The sequence below is a fragment of the Taudactylus pleione genome, unplaced genomic scaffold (genome assembly GCF_031769625.1).
Source record: "Taudactylus pleione unplaced genomic scaffold, aTauple2 ptg000145l, whole genome shotgun sequence".
NCBI lineage: Eukaryota > Metazoa > Chordata > Amphibia > Anura > Myobatrachidae > Taudactylus > Taudactylus pleione.
In genome coordinates, this window is record NW_028284547.1 from 6,764,496 (window position 1) to 6,784,338 (window position 19,843).

Genomic DNA, 19,843 nt, shown 5'->3' on the forward strand with positions numbered 1-19,843 from the left:
CCTCAAGTTTTTGCATACCAGCTTCTTATTACTCCCAATGTGACTGTTCTTATATATAATTATGGGTTTTTTGAACATTTAATTTAAGGTGTTAGGCCACTATATCTCCCTTAAACACCACGGAGCGCTTTTTTTACAGTTTATGAGCATAACTTGACATATAATTTTACAAAGACATGAAAATGTAAACAGTCTTTTAGTGGTCTATAAGGTAGATGCAGGTGCTTAGTCAACAATGTCCAGTTTGAGCATGGATATAGGGAATCACCCTAACTGTCCCTACATTGTGTTTTGTTGCCTGGACCACTGGCAGTGTCTGTCCAGTTTGCCTGTTTCCTGGAATGGAGTCCGCACGGCTCGCCACAGCTCCATTGATGATTTCAACTGTCCTTGACATAATTGCCAGCTAAAATGCTAATTCTGCCTGCACTGATGCTGCCCGCTGGTTGCACTTTTCTCTTCTCTTCCTTTTTTACTGAAACTTTAAGGGAAGTAAACAAAAACATATTGCTAAAATTAGTGGTAAGCTCATGTTTTACTTTTTCAAAGGTCAAATTCTGCTCTTAAAAAATAGTGGGGTTCGTACATAAATAATGTTTATAATACCTATGTCAAAGATGTAAATTAATAAGATGAATATGTAAAAATATGTAAAAGATAATATTATACAATTACATTGAGTTCAATGTCAATATAGAGACCTAATGGTTTTAGAGTTTTTAGAGAGTAAATCTGTATAGTTTTCATTCCTTTTAAGTGCAGTCGCTATGTTGCCTCCTCTTCAACAAGCTATGATTTTCCCTAACTTATACATTTTAAACCTAAGGGATCTTTATTATGGTTTCAGAGAAATTTCATATTCTATGCATACTCTTCTTTATATTTTATAAGTGTTTGGGCAAATTAATTCTCACTTGACAACAGGAATTCAGATATTTGGTTTTACAACAGATGAATGCACAATTATATGGGCAATGGAGAAACTTGCAAGTCAGATATTATCTACGAATATTATATAATATCAATATAATACTATTATCAATGTTTAATATTTGTAATTGTTTTGACAGAAAAACAGGGTGTTGTGGGTGTCCTACAACCACATCACCCTATATTTCTGCAAGTACTAATATATTTTATAAGAGAAATTAGGTTTCAACACTACTCCTCTATGTTAGGCTTATAATTAATACAAACAGGATGAAACAATTGGGTTTTAAGCAGCAGAAAACATTTAATCTTTATGGGGTATTATTTGGCAGTCAAACACCCACTGTAGGGCCTCCAGTTTTAGCAGTTTGTTATTAAAAAAATAATAAACCTCATACAATATAAATACAAATAAGATTAAAAAATGTTTTTTAACTATGGAAAATTTGGGCTATTTTACAATTTAATCAGGGAATAAAAAGGAGGGGATTCATGCACCAGCTAAAAAATAATAGAGAATTAAATTTACTGATCTAGTAAAATGGACTGTTATTTCCTGTATATAAAAGGAGTGGAGGAGCTCCCAATGATTGAAAACATGAACAGGTTTTTAAGTGAAGAAAAAATTCTCACCTGGGTGCATATCAACTCCACCACCTTCTTTCCTCTTGCAGCACCATCCGCTGACACTTTGTCAGGATCCATGGCCTCCTTGTACTCTGGCCTGGTCCCCACACTGAAGCTTCAGCCTTAATTGCCACACTTGTTGAGCTGGAACAGTTACAGCTGCTGCCAAGTCTTGCGAGTGGTACTCTTTCATCTGATGCTGGATAGATGTAATACAGTTATGGGCATTGATACTTAATCTAAAAAGTGCAACTAAAGGCCTGTAGATTATTGCTATTGTTTGAGGTGGTGAGTACTGATGGCACAGTTACACACCATCCTGGATTGCTGTACCAAAAGCACCTGTTAATGTACACTATCCAATGACAAAAACATATTAATAGCCACTATTTTATATTATACAGATTGATACTTTTTCTTTAGCTGACCTAGCTGTTATATGGTACTTTCACTCTCACTCATAGGGACGAGCTGCTGATCATTCTATTCTTACACATCCTAGAGTGTTTGCTGACAATTGGTACTATTTTTGTACTCTGCATAAGATTCAAGTAACAAAATGTATTCTCTGTGATATGATAATAAGTTTGATATCTAATGTTGCCATCATGGTCAACTATTGCCACAAGCATTGTCAACATGCCTTGAACCTCCCCACAGACCAGTGGATTTAAGTAACATTTTATTGCGAGAATTTCCATTGATTTGTCTATATTATATCTGATTTAATGACTGCTGGAGAGGTTCTAAAGTATTATTCCATACTCTCAGAGGTCATGAGAGTCAGCTTTCTCCATGTTATTTCTCTACTCTCACCATGTGGTACTGACTTTCAACTTAGAGAACCTGGATTTTTCCTCAATGTACCATAAGCCTCTTGCATAGTTCTTTATTGCTAAACCTTGCATACAATTTATCTCGTGGTGCCACACAATCATAATTGCATTATTTACACATATTAATTTTTTAAATTCCTAAAATTTAAAAACTCCTCTCCCCTTCCCCCACCACACTGAAGCCACAACAGCAATGACAGGAGAAGTAACTTAATTAATAGGTTTAATAAAATGTTGTCCCACATATTTATATACCAATAACAGGCCCCGGTACTCCATGCCAACTATATAGCACTTTGCTCAGGTGCCATCCTAGAGTGTCAGACCCTTCAATATGAATAAAAGCAAAGAGACAGCACACTGAGTCTGTGAAAACAGTGAGCCCTATAACAGGGTCATTTATTGATTTGATATTTCAGGGAGTGAGTCTCCTTCCTCAGGACATCAATACAAATAAGTGTACATATACAGTCTTAAATAATAATACAAAACATATCACATACCCTCATCTCCCAATGAGACCAGGTCCTGTCAGTTGACCAATGTTATCAGCCTCACCCAGCAGCTGCAACTATGTTATACCAGAAGTGACATCATCAGATGCAGCTAGGGACCATGGTAACTAACACAAACAAACTACATGAATGGATGTGAAAAACTTGATATTTTAGTGATATAAAGTGCCCCCTATATATGTGTATATATATATATATATATGTGAAAAAATAGGGGTGCACTCACCAGTCTTTACAGGAATTAATCTTTATTCCGACAGTAAAAAGTATTACATCTTTAACAAGATCAACGTTTCGGTCCTAAGGGTGGAGTTGGCACTTAGGACCGAAACATTGATCTTGTTTAATTTGTAATTCTTTTTACTGTTGGAATAAAGAATATATCCTGTGAAGACTGTTGAGTGCACCCCTATTTTTTCATTTTTGTATAAAGGACCTGTTTTTTTGTTATGAGTTGGTCACTCCAGCAACCTATGATAATATAACGTGAAGTGTGGACACATCTCGATTGTATGTATATATATATATATATATATATATTACATAGTGGGTACCACAGTGATACTAGTGAATAGGGTTATTAATAAAATACAACTGATTCAAGAGCAGTGATAGAGAATATATAGCTGTGCTGCACATGTAGTCCAGCATTTTTTACTTAAATGTAAGTAAATGCCCAGATGAAGGTCCATTTACAATATTTTGGAACAAATAAATTATTCCTGTCATGATATATCTTGCTAATACAATTTAAGTGGAAGACTATAAGTGCTGATAAATATAGTAACACATTTACTATACAATTAAATTACTTTTCATAATGCTTCTTAAACATCTCTCTACATTGCATCCCATATAATATGTTGAATATTATATTGTACAATGTAATATCTGGATACTTTAGTTTTTTTTCAATGCAAAATTTATTTATAGCTAAAGCAAATCATAGTTGACAGTATTCATAATAAGAAAATATCAACAAAAAAATCTACAAATGTTTGTGAATGTTTTTAAATATTATTATGTATAATAGATTTGCACCGGACCCCATGTTTTGGTGTTGGAACTGGATCTCCCCTGGTTTTGGATCTGGATTAGTTTTGCCAAAGCCTCAACTCCGTGTTTAGTTTTCGGGTTTTGGTTTTGGATATGGATTTTTTCTTAAAAAATAAAAAAACAGCTAAAATCACATAAAATTGGCCTTTTTTTGTTCCTACAGTATTAATAACCTCAATAACATTTATTTCCACTCATTTTCAGTCAATTTTGACCACCTCACAGCTTACAATATTGATTCTTTCATCTAGTAATGGGCCAAAAGGTATTATCCAGCTTGCTGGCTCAATTTATATAATTATTAATATAGTTGAGGACTGTGCAAATATGATGGTTGGTATACCCTTGAGGATTGAAGAATTGATAGTTAATAGTTGGTGCAGCCCCTGGCTATAAAATTGATAATAAATTAATTAAAAACAATACATTGGTACAGCCCCGGGCTGAATAACTAATAATAAAAAGAAATTCATTGGTGCAGCCCCTGGCTGTAAAATTGATAATAAATTAATAAAAAACAATTAATTGGTGCAGCTCTAGGCTGAATAATTAATAATACTTTAATTAAAAAAGTAAAAATCAATTCATTGGGTGCAGCCCCTGACTGAATAATTAATACAAATAAATTAAATGGTGCAGCCCTTGGCTATAAAATTGATAATAAATTAATTTAAAAACAAATCATTGGTTCCTAACCAACCATAACATTCATTTGATATGTCAGGCAGCAATGCCCCAACCAGCACATAATGGGAAGGAAAAAGGTGCAAGATGGAATAGTCCCAGGCACTCCCACTCACCCTTATGTTGTATACGAAACAGGATATTCACAATTTTACAAACCAATTATTTCTGCGACAAGGACTGCCAATTGTGGCTGAAATGGTTGGTTTGTTTGGACCCTGATAAAACAAGCTGCCAATGTGCATTGGACATGGAAATGAAAATGATCCCATACACAAACTGGCTTTACATTACAAGTTGTTGTCATCCTCATCTTCCCCATCAGTGTACATCCTCTTCTTCACACAATATTAATTTGTCCCTGCTGGAATCCAGCATAGGCACCTCTTTAATTTGTTGATGTAATTGTTGGTAGAGGTCTTCCTTCATCATCTTTTCCACATTTTGAGGAAGTAACCACCTACGCCGATTACTGATAAGGTTGTCAGCTGCACTGAAAACTCTTTTGGAGTACACACTGGAGGGTTGGCAACTTAAGTAATGCAAAGCCAGTTTGTGTATGGGACTCCAAATTGCAACTTTTTCCTGCCAGTACTGAAAGGGACTGTCTGACATGCCTATTAGGATGTTATCTCTGAAATAGTCCTCCATCATTCTGTGAATGGAGACCGTATCACACATAATCACGGTAGACATGTCACTCATAGTCAGTTCTCTCAGGCATGAACAGCTGTAATTTTTTTGGTGAACAATCTGCATGACCAGCAGGCATTCTGTAGGGAAAATTGAGTTTTTTCCTGGCAGCTGCAGAAACTGAAGGAGAAAATGATGGCGTTTCACTTGCGGCTGCAGTTGACAATTTTTTTATCAACAGCTCTTTGCATAGTTTTAGATTTGTTCTATTGGAAAAAAACTTACAAGGTAGGACTTAAACATAGGATCCAGAATGGTTGCCAAAATATATTTTTCAGATTTCAATAGAATGACGACTCTTGGATCCTGGTGAAGTGAATCAAGGGCTTGATCCACCAGTCCAATATACCTTGTGCAATCGCTCCATTTCAGCTACTTCTTCAGTATCTCCAGCTGTTTTTGCAAAAGTCTGATGAGGGGAATGACCTGACTGAAGCTGGCAGTGTCTGACTTAACTTCACGTGTGGCAAGTTCAAAGGGTTTGAGAACCTTGCACAACACAGAAGTAATTCTCCTCTGCAGTTGAGTAAGGTGCATTCCCCCTCGATGGCCTATGTCATAGGCTGTTGTATAGCACTGGATGGCCTTTTGCTGTTCTTCCATCCACTGAAGCATATAGAGGGTAGAATTCTACCGAGTTACTATCTCTGGCTTTAGCTGATGGCAGGGAAAATTTAACAGTACCTACTGGTCATGCAATCTTCAACAAGCGGTTGCCGAATGTCTAAAATGTCTGGATATTTTGTGGACCAACGAGAGCATCTCCTGCAAGTCCCTGTCATTTTTAAAAAAATGTTGCACCACCAAATTAATTGTGTGAGCAAAACATGGGACATGTTGGAATTCACCCACATGTAATGCTCTCACAATACTGTTGGCAATGTCTGAAATTACAAATCCAGAGGAGAGTCCAAGTGGGGTAATTCATTTAGCAATGATTTCCATGAGTATTTCTAAGAGGTTCTCAGTGGTATGCCTCTTAGTGAAGCCAGTTATACAAAGAGTAGCCTGCCTCTGTATTAGCTGTCTTTTGGTAGATGTTGCTGCTACTGTTGCTGTTGTAGGCAATACACATACCCAGTGGGATATCACAGTCATGTAATCCTTAGTTTGCCCTGTCCCACTTGTCCACATATCAGTGGTCAAGTGGACAGTGGATACAACGGCATTTCTGAGGACATTAATAAGGGTTTTTTTAATGTCCTTGTACAGACTTGGAATTGCTATTCTAGTGAAGAGGAATCTAGAAGGGATCTGGTAGCTAGGACACAGGACCTCAATTAACTGTTGAAAACCCACTGCAGTAATGGCGGATACTGGATGCACATCTAACATTAGCATAGCTGTTATGGCATCAGTAATCTGCTGTGCAACTTGGTGACTGATGTCATACTTGTTTGCCCTTGTAAATGATTGTTTGATAGATCTTTGTGTTTTGGAGGATACTCTACAAGTAGACAACTGCCTGGTTCCCTTCTGGGATAAAGAACCGCTCACAACAACAGGTGTAGTCATCAAGGATCCTTCTGAGGAATCACAGATCGGAGAGGAGTCAATCATGTTTCGAATAACAACATTGGATGCAGCAGGACTACTCCCGAAGATGAATGAGGATGTTGATGATGCAGATATTGGTAGTAGAGATCGAAGGTATTTGGATCCCACAGAGAGGGTGCAGGTAGGTGACACTGGACTTGTTACATTTTGAGTTTTGGAACTTGGCGACATACACTTTGATATTTGATGAATGCGCTACAAATGAGGTAACAAGGAGGAGTTTCCTAGGTGGTTTAGGTCCCTCCCTCTGCTCACTGTTGCTTGGCAATGGTTACATATGGCTTGACAACTGTTGTCTGGATTGGGGTGGAAATAATTCCACACGTGAGAAGTGGATTTTTTGTCTTTTGCCCTGGCATGACAACAAAGGGTTTGGCTATTTCAATCCATGGGCAACAGCTGTTGCCTTACTTACACAAAGGACATCCTCGGTATTAACATCCTCATCACCAACATCTTCATCATCAACATCCTCATCATCCTTAGCACCTTCAACTACAAAAATATCCTCCTCCTCCATGTCCAATTCCATAGAAGCATCCTCACTGACTATATCTGCAACATTTGTGTGCAGAGGGCACACAAATGTTGGAACTTGGAGTATCCTCCAGTACACTAGTATTTAGGTCTGGCTCACACATGGCAATTGCGGACACACTTGCACTCTCCTCAGGGATTTGTGATTTCAATTTCTCAGGGCACATAGTTGATTTTTCCGGAGCTGTCTTACTTTTCTTAACAACTTACATTTTTTTAGTGGTACCACCACCACTACTGCTACAAGCAGAAGGGCTATCAGAACCAGCAGTCATCATAAATAAAGGCCAAGGCCTTATCCCTTCCTTGCCACTTTGTGTAGTGAATGGCATATTGCCAATTGTTTGTTTATCTAAAGGCAACTTGCCTTTCAATTTTTTTCTTTACTACAGTAAAAGTAGCTTTACCATATCCATAGTGTGACTTAAGCCCTGGGGCATGGACCTTCATAGAGGATGAGGAAGTTGACAGCCTTGCATCATCATGATGACTGCTGGCAGCAGCTACAACATGTGGTTCTTGGCCTTGTTCTCCTGTTATGTGACAGTCCTCCATATTTTCTGCTGTCATGAGGCAGTGTCACAAGCACCAATAGTGTTACCAAGGTGCGGTTACAAAATTCACACATGTGCAGTCATGCACACACAGAAATAAATTATACAAAAGAAAATAGTTTTTTTGGGGGGGGTCCAGAACTTGGACCCAGAGCACCAATTGATGACAAATGGAGTCGGGCAGCACTAGGTTGCAGCTTGCATTGCTGGCTGTATCTTGTTCTTATGAGGCTATGCCTAACATGCACACACAAAGAAAAAAATGGACAAAAGACATTATTTTTTATTATTTTCTTTCCAGGTCCACAACTTGGGCCCAGAGCACAGATTGATGATGACTGTAGTCGGGCAGCACTAGGTTGCAACTTGTGTTGCTGGCTGTATCTTGTTCTTGTGCGACTAAGCCTAACATCCACACACATAGAAAAAAATTAGACAAAAAAAGACACTATTTGTTTTATTCTTTTTTTCAGGTCCAGAACTTGGGCCCAGAGCAAAGATTGATGATGACTGGAGTTGGGCAGCACTAGGTTGCATTGCTGTATCTTATGCAGCTAAGCCTAACATGCACACACAGAAAAAAATAGACAAAATACAAAATTTGTTTTTTTTTGTTTGTTTTTCGGGTTCAACACTTGGGCCCAAAGCACAGATTGATGATAACTGGAGTCATGCAGCACTAGGTTGAAACTTGCATTGCTGCTGTATCTTGTGTGGCTAAGCCTAACATGCACACACAGAAAATAAATAGCCAAAATACACTATTTTGGGGGGGTCCAGAACTTGGGCCCTGAGCACAGATTGATGATAACTGGAGTCGGGGAGCACTAATGTTACATTTCTGTATCTTGTGCGGCTAAGCCTAACACTCACACACTAAAAAAAAATAGGCAAAATACACTTTTTTTTTCTTTTTTTTCTGGTCCAGAACTTGGGCCCAGATGGATGCAGCAGACAGTACAGCACCAGCCCAGATGGATCAGCATCAGCCCAAATGGATGCAGCAGATAGTACAGCAGCAGCCCAGATGGATCAGCAACAGCACCAGCCCAGATGTACACAGCAGATAGCATAGCAGTGACAGCACCAAATGGATCAGCAGTGCATCAGCCCAGGAAACAGCAGACCGCACCAGCAAAGCACCAGCACAGGTAAGTACTACCTCTCCCTGCCCTACACTACCCACTCTCCCTGTTCAGTCTCCACAGCTGGAGTGAAATGGCGGCCACCGCGTGGTCCCTTATATACATAGAGACGTAAGCTTGTGAGCCGTGAGATTTCATCTTTATGGTTTTGACTTGGTTTGAGATCCGGGGCAGGTAGGGGAACCGAATGTATGTTTGGTTCTCGCCCCGGATCTCAAAATTCAGGTGTGTTTGGATCGCTGAGATCCAAACCTGCTCATCTCTAATTATAAGTAATCAAATATAATCTGAGAACTATACATACAGTTCCCATATTATTTTGTGAGTTACTGCCCAAACATCACTTTTTGAGGTCATGCCCAGCACTTTGGTCGGGGGAAGCTGCTTTACGCAGCTAAACCCAACCACTTTGGGTGTGATCAGCACAAAAAACAGCAACAATTGAATAGTGCCCCACGATCTCCCATCACTTTAGACAGGAGATTGGGTGCTCTATAACAATTGAATACCACCCATAGTTTAGTAAGGGGGATGAGTAGGAAGGTAATGGGGTAAGAAGTTTGTGCAGTAGTTCATTACCTGTGTGCCTATTATTCATAGAAGGCACCAGATAGCTTAATATAGAGTTTAAGTTCTTTCCAAACTGATTACTTTTGTTTTTATTTGAAAATATTTAAGTTAGAATTCAAAAGTATAATTATTCCTATAAAAAGGAGGGGGGTGGGTGGGCAATCCCTTTCTTTGCCAGGGGTGCTCAGACCCCTATATACACCCCTGTATGAAGGTAAGGCCCACACAGTTCATCTTAGAAGATCTTTTAAATAACATCTCTATTGAAAACTATGGAGACAGTTGCTGTGGAGCCTGGTGGACGAGATCACTGATCTTTCTTTATTTTTGTATTGGAACACTTAAAGAATTTTTTTTTGCCCTAAACATGCAGAAACAGCATACTGTATTTTATAACACATATTACATCATGCATATTCCATGCTGAAAAACTTATTCCTTTTAAAAAACTTCAATCAGACTGTTTTCCTGTAGAAAACTGAACTATATGGATTTAAAGTGGCAATAGAAATAAATGCTAATACAGTCTTTGTTACCACTCATTTATATTGCTACTTTAAATCCATTGCTCACAGCCACAGATATTTGGTGGAATTAGTAAAATTCAGGTTAGTAAATCTACCCCTATGTCTTTATTATATTATCTAATTTCATTGGAATACAAACACATACATACTGTACATACTGAACCTTGTGCATCAGGTGACACACTTTTATGTACACAAGGTTCATAGATGACCTGTTCCTCATTTGGACAGGTGATGAGGCATTGCTTGTATCCACCATCAACAACATCAATCAGATGGATTCACCAATCAATTTTACACACAATATCAGTTCTAGTGAGATCCATCTTTTGGATGTAAGGGTAACTATAGAAGATGGTAAAATTCACACATCTAATTTTTCTAAACCAACAGACTGTAATACACTTTTAATAGCTAACAGTTTTCACCCGCCAGCTTTAAAGAAAAGTTTGACAAAATCCCAAATGATGCGTGCCGCCAGGATCACTAATCAACCGGAAATTTTGGACACTGCACTGAATCATCATGGATAAATTTACACAATGTGGGTATGATAAGCAAACCCTGCTCCAACAGAAACAAGATGTACACCAGATACCTAGAGAACAATTGCTAATTTCTAAACCTAAGGTTGATGTGAATAAACGCATACCTTTTGTTACTAAATATACATTGGCTAGTCCGGTGGTTTCTAGAGCAGCCAAAGCATTTTGGCCCATAATTCATACTGACAAAGACTTACCTACTTTCCATGATAAAACCCCATTGAGTAGCTTTAAACACTATAGGTGTGCATCCTGTGTCACTTGTGGATATATGGATCCAGGTCCTTGCTTTAGCCATCCTCACATGGGAAAACAATATGCTATTAACCACGTCTTGACATGCACCTCAAAATACGGTCTATTTGCTAACATGTCCGTGTGGTCTGAGCTATGTCAGACAAACAACTAGGATGTTTTAAAAACACATGGTGACTCATTGCTCATCCATCAAATTGGCTCTTCAAGGCAGAGACTTGGACCAACCTGTAGCATGCCATTTCAAGGCAGCCAATCATCAACTGCCCAGTCTATGATACAAAATAATAGACCATGTACCCGAGTTGACTCTGGGGGGAGACCGATCTAACAAATGACTTAAGTTAGAATCCAAGTGGATTGTAATGCTTGATATGATCCATCCCAAAGGTTTAAATGACAAAATCCTTTGGTCAGCATTTTTATAATGACATTTACCATGTATGGAACAGAATTAACTAGTATATTCTATTAGATTGTTTGTGTTTATAGAAATTACTGTACCATCTCTCTTTTTCATCTACTTGTAGCACTGCTGTAGACAATTTAGTATGCTGGCACTAATACTATCATTTGGCCAGCACATATACATATATATTATTTTTCTTGTCTTGAGACAGAGGAATGAATTTTTAGGCTGATAGTATAATCTTGCAATATCATCGTTTGTATCAGCCTCTGTCCCCTCATAATTTTTGGTTATTTTTTGCTGTTTCCCTTTATAACTTTTACTTGTTGTTTCCCTTTATAATTCTTTTTATGCATATTTATTGATATTTATATTTGTACACATGTATTTATAAATTGTATGTGGCAGGAGGCTGCGACACAGCTCCAGCACAATTGTATTTCACATTTTTATATTGCATATTTTTTATTCACATTTTTATTCATATCATGTCTTTTTACACTTGTTACATATTGAAACATTTATATTCATTATGTCACATTTGCCAACTTCAGCATACCGTGCCCAAGGGGCCGCAGTGGGTTGCTAACCCCCTCCGCTGTCTGGATAGGACAAACAGCGTCCTTGGTTACCGCCCCACAAGGCCCAGCGTCAAGATGCAGCATGATGACGTCATCAACAAGCAGCGCCCAGAGCACGGAGACGCGAGTGGACATCTACTACTTCTCTGCAATCCTTATGGTATATAAGGTAAGCACATTTACACTATGTTGTTCATGCACCCCTGATGACAAGGCCATTCCGGCTTTGAAATGTTGGTTCATTTTATGCACTAAAGTCACTTTGAATTGAGACCGATGGAGTGCCGCTTGCTTCTATCAATGGAGGAATTGGTGGATTATATATATATATATATATATATATATACTTGATATACATCTTAATTTTATTTGAGATATATATATATATATATATATATATAAACTTTGATCATTTTATTGATAAGGGCCCCCACACAGTTGTTGCCCAGGGGTCCTAACAGTCGTTAATCCAGCCTTGTATCTATTTTTGTGCACAACAGAAGGGGGTGTGGCATCATGCTTGCAAAGCAATGCTTCCAGTTGTATCACATTATGAGAGCATTACTGCATGTTATAACCACACTTACATCACACTTGGGTCTTGCCCAGGCTACTCTCAGCTTTTACGGGTACAGTGTAGCTATCACGAGCATTTGCAAATCTATCACAGCTGCCTTGTGACACAATCTGAGGGATTTACACTAAAATAGCAGAGCAGCTCTGCTATTTGGTGTCATCCCCTCAGATATTGTCACCTGGCGCACCCCCTAGTGATGCCACTGGCACCGCTTTATGCAATTATAGTGAAAAAATAATTTTTTAAATAAATATTTACAGACAATTGTGGGGGTTTCACCATACACATTGTTTATTATATTACACTGGTGCAAAGGATATGCTCTAGATATTTTTTCTCTCCAGACATTAACAAAAATGATTTATATAAAACACTTGTCACATTCAGAAAATAAAAATATCCTCACTCTTAAACATATAGAAGTGGTACAATTTACCTTACTTAAGAAACACTTTTTGCATTCAGGCCCTCAGATTGACTCCTCATGTGATTAATAAGTGTTATCTTTGTAGCAAAACACTTACTGCATTTGCAGAATTTATATAGTTTCTCTCCTATGTGACTCCTCTGTTGTGTAACAAGAGATGACTTTTGGGAAAATCTTTTGCTGCATCCAGAACATGTAAATGGTTTCTCTCCTGTGTGACTCCTCTGATGTGATACAAAATGTGACTTACGGTAAAAACACTTGCTGCATTCAAAACATGTAAATAGTTTCTCTCCTGTGTGACTCCTCTGATGTGTAACAAGATGTTCCTTCTTGGTTAAACACTGGCTGCATTCAGGGCATGTAAATAGCTTATCTACTGTGTGACTCCTCTGATGTGTAACAAGATGTTTCTTCTGGGTAAAACATTTGCTGCACTCAGAGCATGTAAATGGTTTCTCTCCTGTGTGACTCTTCTGATGTGAGATAAGATGTGATTTATAGGAAAAAGATTTGCTGCATTTAGAACATATATCACACGACAACAAGGAATATAATCCGCACTAGAAAAAAATATATTGGTCTATACAGATGAGTCTATAATTGGCACATAAATATTTGTTACACAGAAACCAACTCAAACTATTCCATATACAGAAAACCTGTATTAAATCACAAGTGTTGGTGGTGCTCTGGTGCTCCCTCTGAGTCAGAATACACAAAATTCGTACAAAGAGGAGAGAAAGCAGACTCTTTTTTATGGGGCATTCTTTCTTATTGATTTGTATGATTCAGCTAAAATATAACCTTTATTAATGTATTAGTTCAAATGAATGAGTCAAATAATTATTTAGACAAACTGTGTTAATAATTATGCTTGGGGTATACACAGCAATATTTGTTTGTTCAAAAAACATCAGATCCACAAATACAACTTGACATGAATTTAGTTTCTCTCATAAATAATGTGGCTACCCAATTCGGCCACTCCTACTAATCATCAAATATATAGGTAGGACCTGCAAGCAACAGCGAATTGCGAGTTCCACATAAATGCACCCACATGTAATAAATTGCGTATTACTTACAAAATAAAAAAATCAAAAGAAAAATCATTTAGTGCAAAACCCTTCAGTTCAGCACTAAATCATATAGGCCGACAGAGCAGGTCTGATTTATATCATATCACAAAACCATGTAATGGACACATAGTTCCAACCCGGTTTATCACATTCATTAAATTTACCCTGTGACTTTTTATACTTGTGACATGCATCACTTTTGTTGGTAACTGAATAACTAGTGTTCTCAGTATATTATCATAGGATTAAATCCTGTTTATAGCAATGCAATTATCACATCCATATATCCATTATAAACATGAGCTGAGGTGTTAGTTCTGAGTACCGGTGTGAGATGTATCAATTTATACAGAGAAAGCATGTGTTTATGCAATGGTGTTAAATCCTCCAACTACTGTCCATACATCAATTGCCACAATATTATTAGTAAGTAAATAAAGGAAAAGGCAATAACAACCTCCACAGTCATGACATCTGATCTAATCTCAGCATGCCCATAGATATAAACATAATGTCAGAATATAACACATCAAACCAAACATACTAGTGAGTGCACTAATTGAGATAGGACTCTCAGAGCTCTTGGTTCCTGTATCACATGAGATGAATGCTCGTTTAGTGGGTGTAGGTATTGGAAAAAATGCATATCACCGTCTAATAAGTTGCAGTGTCTGCAGGGCTGGTTCCAGTGTCGGCTGGTCCTGGCTAAGGTAAATGGAAAATGATCATTTCTCCTGAGCAGCTTGCTCACTTCCTCACCAGTGAGTAGCCAAAGAAAAGTACCCTCCTTATATAAGGGAATCTAACAAACAGGAATCCAATTAGTAGTTAGCATCAATTTAGGCACTTAAGTGTAGCTATCCTTAATAATTATAGGGTCACTGTAACTTAATCATATAAAAAAAATTAGCTAAAGGTTATATTTTAGCTGAATCATACAAATCAATAAAAGTGCCCCATAAAAAAGAGTCTGCTTTCTCTCCTCATTGTACGAATTTTACATTTAGAACATGCAAATGGTTTCTCTCATATGTGACTCCTCTGATGTGTAACAAGATATGACTTATGGGAAAAACATTGGCTGCATTCAGAACATGTAAATGGTTTCTCCCCTGTGTGACTCCTCTGATGTATAACTAGATTTGACTTTTGGGAGAAACATTGGCTGCATTCAGAGCATGTAAATGTTTTTCTCCTGTGTGACTTCTCTGATGTTTAACAAGATTTGACTTATGGGAAAAACATTGGCTGCATTCAGAACATGTAAATGGTTTCTCCCCTGTGTGACTCCTCTGATGTATAACTAGATTTGACTTTTGGGAGAAACATTGGCTGCATTCAGAACATGTAAATGGTTTCTCCCCTGTGTGACTCCTCTGATGTATAACTAGATTTGACTTTAGGGAGAAACATTGGCTGCATTCAGAACACGTAAATGGTTTCTCCCCTGTGTGACTCCTCTGATGTATAACTAGATTTGACTTTTGGGAGAAACATTGGCTGCATTCAGAACATGTAAATGGTTTCTCCCCGGTGTGACTCCTCTGATGAGTAACTAGAATTGACTTTTGGGAGAAACATTGGCTGCATTCAGAGCATGTAAATGGTTTTTCTCCTGTGTGACTCCTCTGATGTATAACAAGATGTGACTTACGGGAAAAACATTGGCTGCATTCAGAACATGTAAATGGTTTTTCTCCTGTGTGACTCCTCTGATGTGAGATAAGAAGTGATTTATATGTAAAGCTTTTGTCACACTCAGAGCACAGATGCAATTTCTCTCCTATGAGACTCATCATGTATTAGATGAGAAACAAATTTTGAAATCTTTTAGAGGAGTAAGAATAGTGTCTTTAGTTGGCTTGAGAAGAGAACAATGTCCATTTATGTCTTCTAATAGTCTTAGTGGGCGTCCTGCTCTTTATTTGCCCTGAAAGATAAAAAGGATTATATTTAAAAGCATAAATGTTACCCAAGTAAAAGGAATTTTACAGTAATAGTGTAATTTTATGAACAGAACATGATATATATTTAAATACACTAATAAACATGACTTAGCTATTTACTCACTCCCTGCACTGACCACAGATGGGTAACACATGCTACCGATCATGTCATACCTAATGCCAGCTGATGCACCAAGACAGGACTGGATTACAGTTGGGGAGGATGAGGCCACACACTGGGGCCCACACAGACACAATTGTTTGCCCTGACCCAGGCCACTGTGCAACATCTCTGGATTGACTGACTCCCAGCAGCATCACATAAAATTTTCAACTACAAAGGCATCCCCCTAATCATCTGCCAGTGGTGAGTTAGCTATGTCACCAATCTACTGGTTATACTATTTTTTTCATAGGTTAAACAAATGTGGACTATGCAGAATACCAACGATTGTTAACTGCATGAACTTATTTATAGAATAATGTGAAATACCAAGAATAGGACAAATTTTACCTCTACATGTGAGTCTTACAGTAATAATTGGACCATATTGGTATAAAAATAAAAAGCCTGTTATGTGATTCAGATATGCAGACTCTATACTCCAGCAAATTGTGGAAGAACTCCACCTAGTGACAGCACTACCATCAATTATATCTCAAGCAATTTAGCATATTACAGTGGTTCTCAACTTGGTTCTCAGGACCCCACACAGTTTATTTTTACACCTAGATACCCCTTTATATATACTAACCTGCTGCACAGAGTAATAAGTAAGATACTATGATTGATCTACCACAAAGTTATGTATACTAACCAGGATGTGGTCAATATATTGACCTGAGGGATTCTGGTGATCAGAATGCCAGTATTGGAATCCTGACACCTGACAAAATGCCAGTTCCAGTATCCCAACCACCAGAATCCAGAAGCTAAGTTGTGGCATTAGGGTTGCTACTGGGATATATGGTTAGTTTGCAGGGAGGGGTAGGTAAGGTTTAGGAACTAGGTGATGGTTAGGTTCAGTCACCAGGGATGGAAGGTTAGGGTTAAGGTAGGGATAGCGGAATGGTTAGGATACCTACTGACAGGTGTCGGTATACTTAATCCTTCTGGATGCCCACATCAGGATTCTAAACACTGGGATCCCAAGCAAAGGCATCCCATACCCATCCCATACTAAACTTATGCACAGATAAATATGTAAGATACTATGACAGATCTGCCACCTAGAGACTCCTTTATATATAATAACCTGAAGTACTGAGTCATATGTAACATACGATTATGGAGCTGCCACCTAGATACCCCTTTATATATACTAACCTGATGCACAGAGTAATATGTAAGATACTATGATGGAGCTGCCACCTAGATACCCCTTTATACATATGAACCTGATGCACAGAGTAATATGTAAGATACTATGATGGAGCTCCCACCTAGATACCCCTTTATATATACTAACCTGAAGTACTGAGTCATATGTAACATATTATGATGGAGCTGCCACCTAGATATCCCTTGATATATAGAAACCTGCTTCAAAGAATAAAATGTAAGATACTATGATGGGGCTGCCACCTAGATACACTTTTATATATACTAAACTAATGTACATAGTATGGTGAAACTACCACCTAGATACCACTTTATATATACTAAGCTAATGCACAGCATAATACATAAGATACTATGATTGTAAACTCCTAGGAGCAGGGTCCTCCTCCCCACTGTCTCACAGCACTAGCACTTATATGACAGCCTTCACCTTCCCAGCTGCTTTGTGTATTGAGAATTGTGATGCTAATTGTTGCTTGTGCTTGGCTTATAATTTGGTTACTGTATTGTAATGTAATGTTCTGTGTATCCTTTACTGTATGTATGGTGCTGCGGACTACTTGTGGCACCCGTAAATATAATATAATAATAATAATAATAATAATAATAATAATAATAATAATAATAAATAATGATGGAGCTACCACTTTGTTAACCAATTATATAAACTAAACTGCTAAACAGAGTAAGATACTATGATGGAACTGACACTTATTTATCCCTTTATATATACTAAAAACAAATGCGGTCAAGATCCCTCAGTACTGACAAAAGTTAAATACTGTAGATATATTATACACTGGGTCCCACAGTGCTAATATCCAGGCTATGATACTTTGGGAGGGTGACCTAGTCACAGGAGGCATCCCCTCAGAACAAAATAAATCAAGATATTTTGCTGGGCATGGAAAAGGGGGGTGCTGTGAGCCCCTCAGCCAGGGAGGGTGTGATCAGTGTATTTGCTCTGTCCCACCCTCACATAGACAGAGGTTACTCCTGTACTGCTCAGGAGCAGCCTTCCTGGCCCCAGTGCAACAAATCAGTGTGTGCTGGGCTGGGGAGAGATGCTGCTAACAGGTAAAATGGAGGAGGGTGGTGGCAGACCCAGACCCCTCTAACAAGCCTGAGCCCAGCTAATTAGTACTAAATCCCCCCTCCCTCGGCACCCCTGTATATAGATACATTATATGAAAATGATACATTAGTACTGATAGAGAATGTATAGCTATAATACACATATGATCCCGCAATTTGTGGGTACATGTAAATCATTATTAGCAAAAGGTTTGTATGTAAGATTATGGGACAACTGAATTATTTCTCTAGCTACATATCTGGCTTCTACCATTTATGTGACAGACTATAAGTGCCACCAATATATTTACTAATTTATTATGAAATGACATTATTAATTTTCAGAATAGTTCATGTACATCTAACATCAGTCACCCAGAGGATAATGTGACATCATACAATATACAGTGTAATATTTGGATAGTTGAAAGTTTTTTCTTGCAAATCAATATTTGTTAATATATAATGAAACATATAGTATATAAAGCTTATAGTACTGTACCACTTTATATATAAAAATATAGCAAAGGTAACTCTATAGCTATTGTTAAGGTGTAACTTTTAAGTATTGTTAATAAGACAACATCTACATAATATTTACAAAAGTTATAATAGGTATCAATATATTTTTATGTATAATATAATTACCTTACTCTGGGGATTCTTCAATCTGCCTCTTTCTTAATTTTTCTTCCGTCCAGCTCTCCAACCAGCAACTATACCAGCAGCTCCTCCATCAGCTATCAGTAGCCTGATACATCCTATTTATAGTCATTCCTCCCCCATCTCTCTCCAGTAGTTCCCAGACTGACTAGAAGGAATTCTTACACTAAAAGGAGACATATAAACACAGCAGCTTCTCGTGCCTAGCTCCTTGTCTTGTAAATGAGGTGTAAATATTCCTAAGGTCAATTACTACATTGGGAAATTCTAATTACACTTTGGCAGGTGTAAGACCTTGTATTCTAATTAGATCACAACAGCCTCTGGCATCCTGTTATGTCAACACAGGGACCTTTTGTTTAGGAGTCACTTACTGTTTATGCAGAGTTTCATCAGAAAGACCTGTTGTAAATATCATTAGGAACTTCAAAAGGATTCACTGTATATATATATATATATATATATACATATATATATATATATATATATATATAAGGCAGCACAATGATTGGCACTCAGATGAACTTGTAAATCAATCAACACAACACAGGGGTCCAATGATCAGCATTTTGGATTTTACTCCTACGTCAGGACAATGTAAGAACAAATAGTGTGAACAGTACATGTATAAATACATAAGTGTACACTCACCCTGAAGAATCCCACGCGACCAGCGCTGCCACCGCGCCCAGATCTCAAACACTTCCAGGT

The 19,843-nt window shown here is 37.8% G+C and overlaps 2 pseudogenes; one reads left to right on the plus strand and one right to left on the minus strand.

The window, feature by feature from the left end:
- LOC148522667 (uncharacterized) overlaps positions 1–19,843 on the plus strand; it is a 360,297-nt pseudogene that overhangs the window by 182,381 nt on the left and 158,073 nt on the right.
- Positions 13,040–19,843, minus strand: part of LOC148522669 (uncharacterized) — a 53,869-nt pseudogene continuing 47,065 nt past the window's right edge.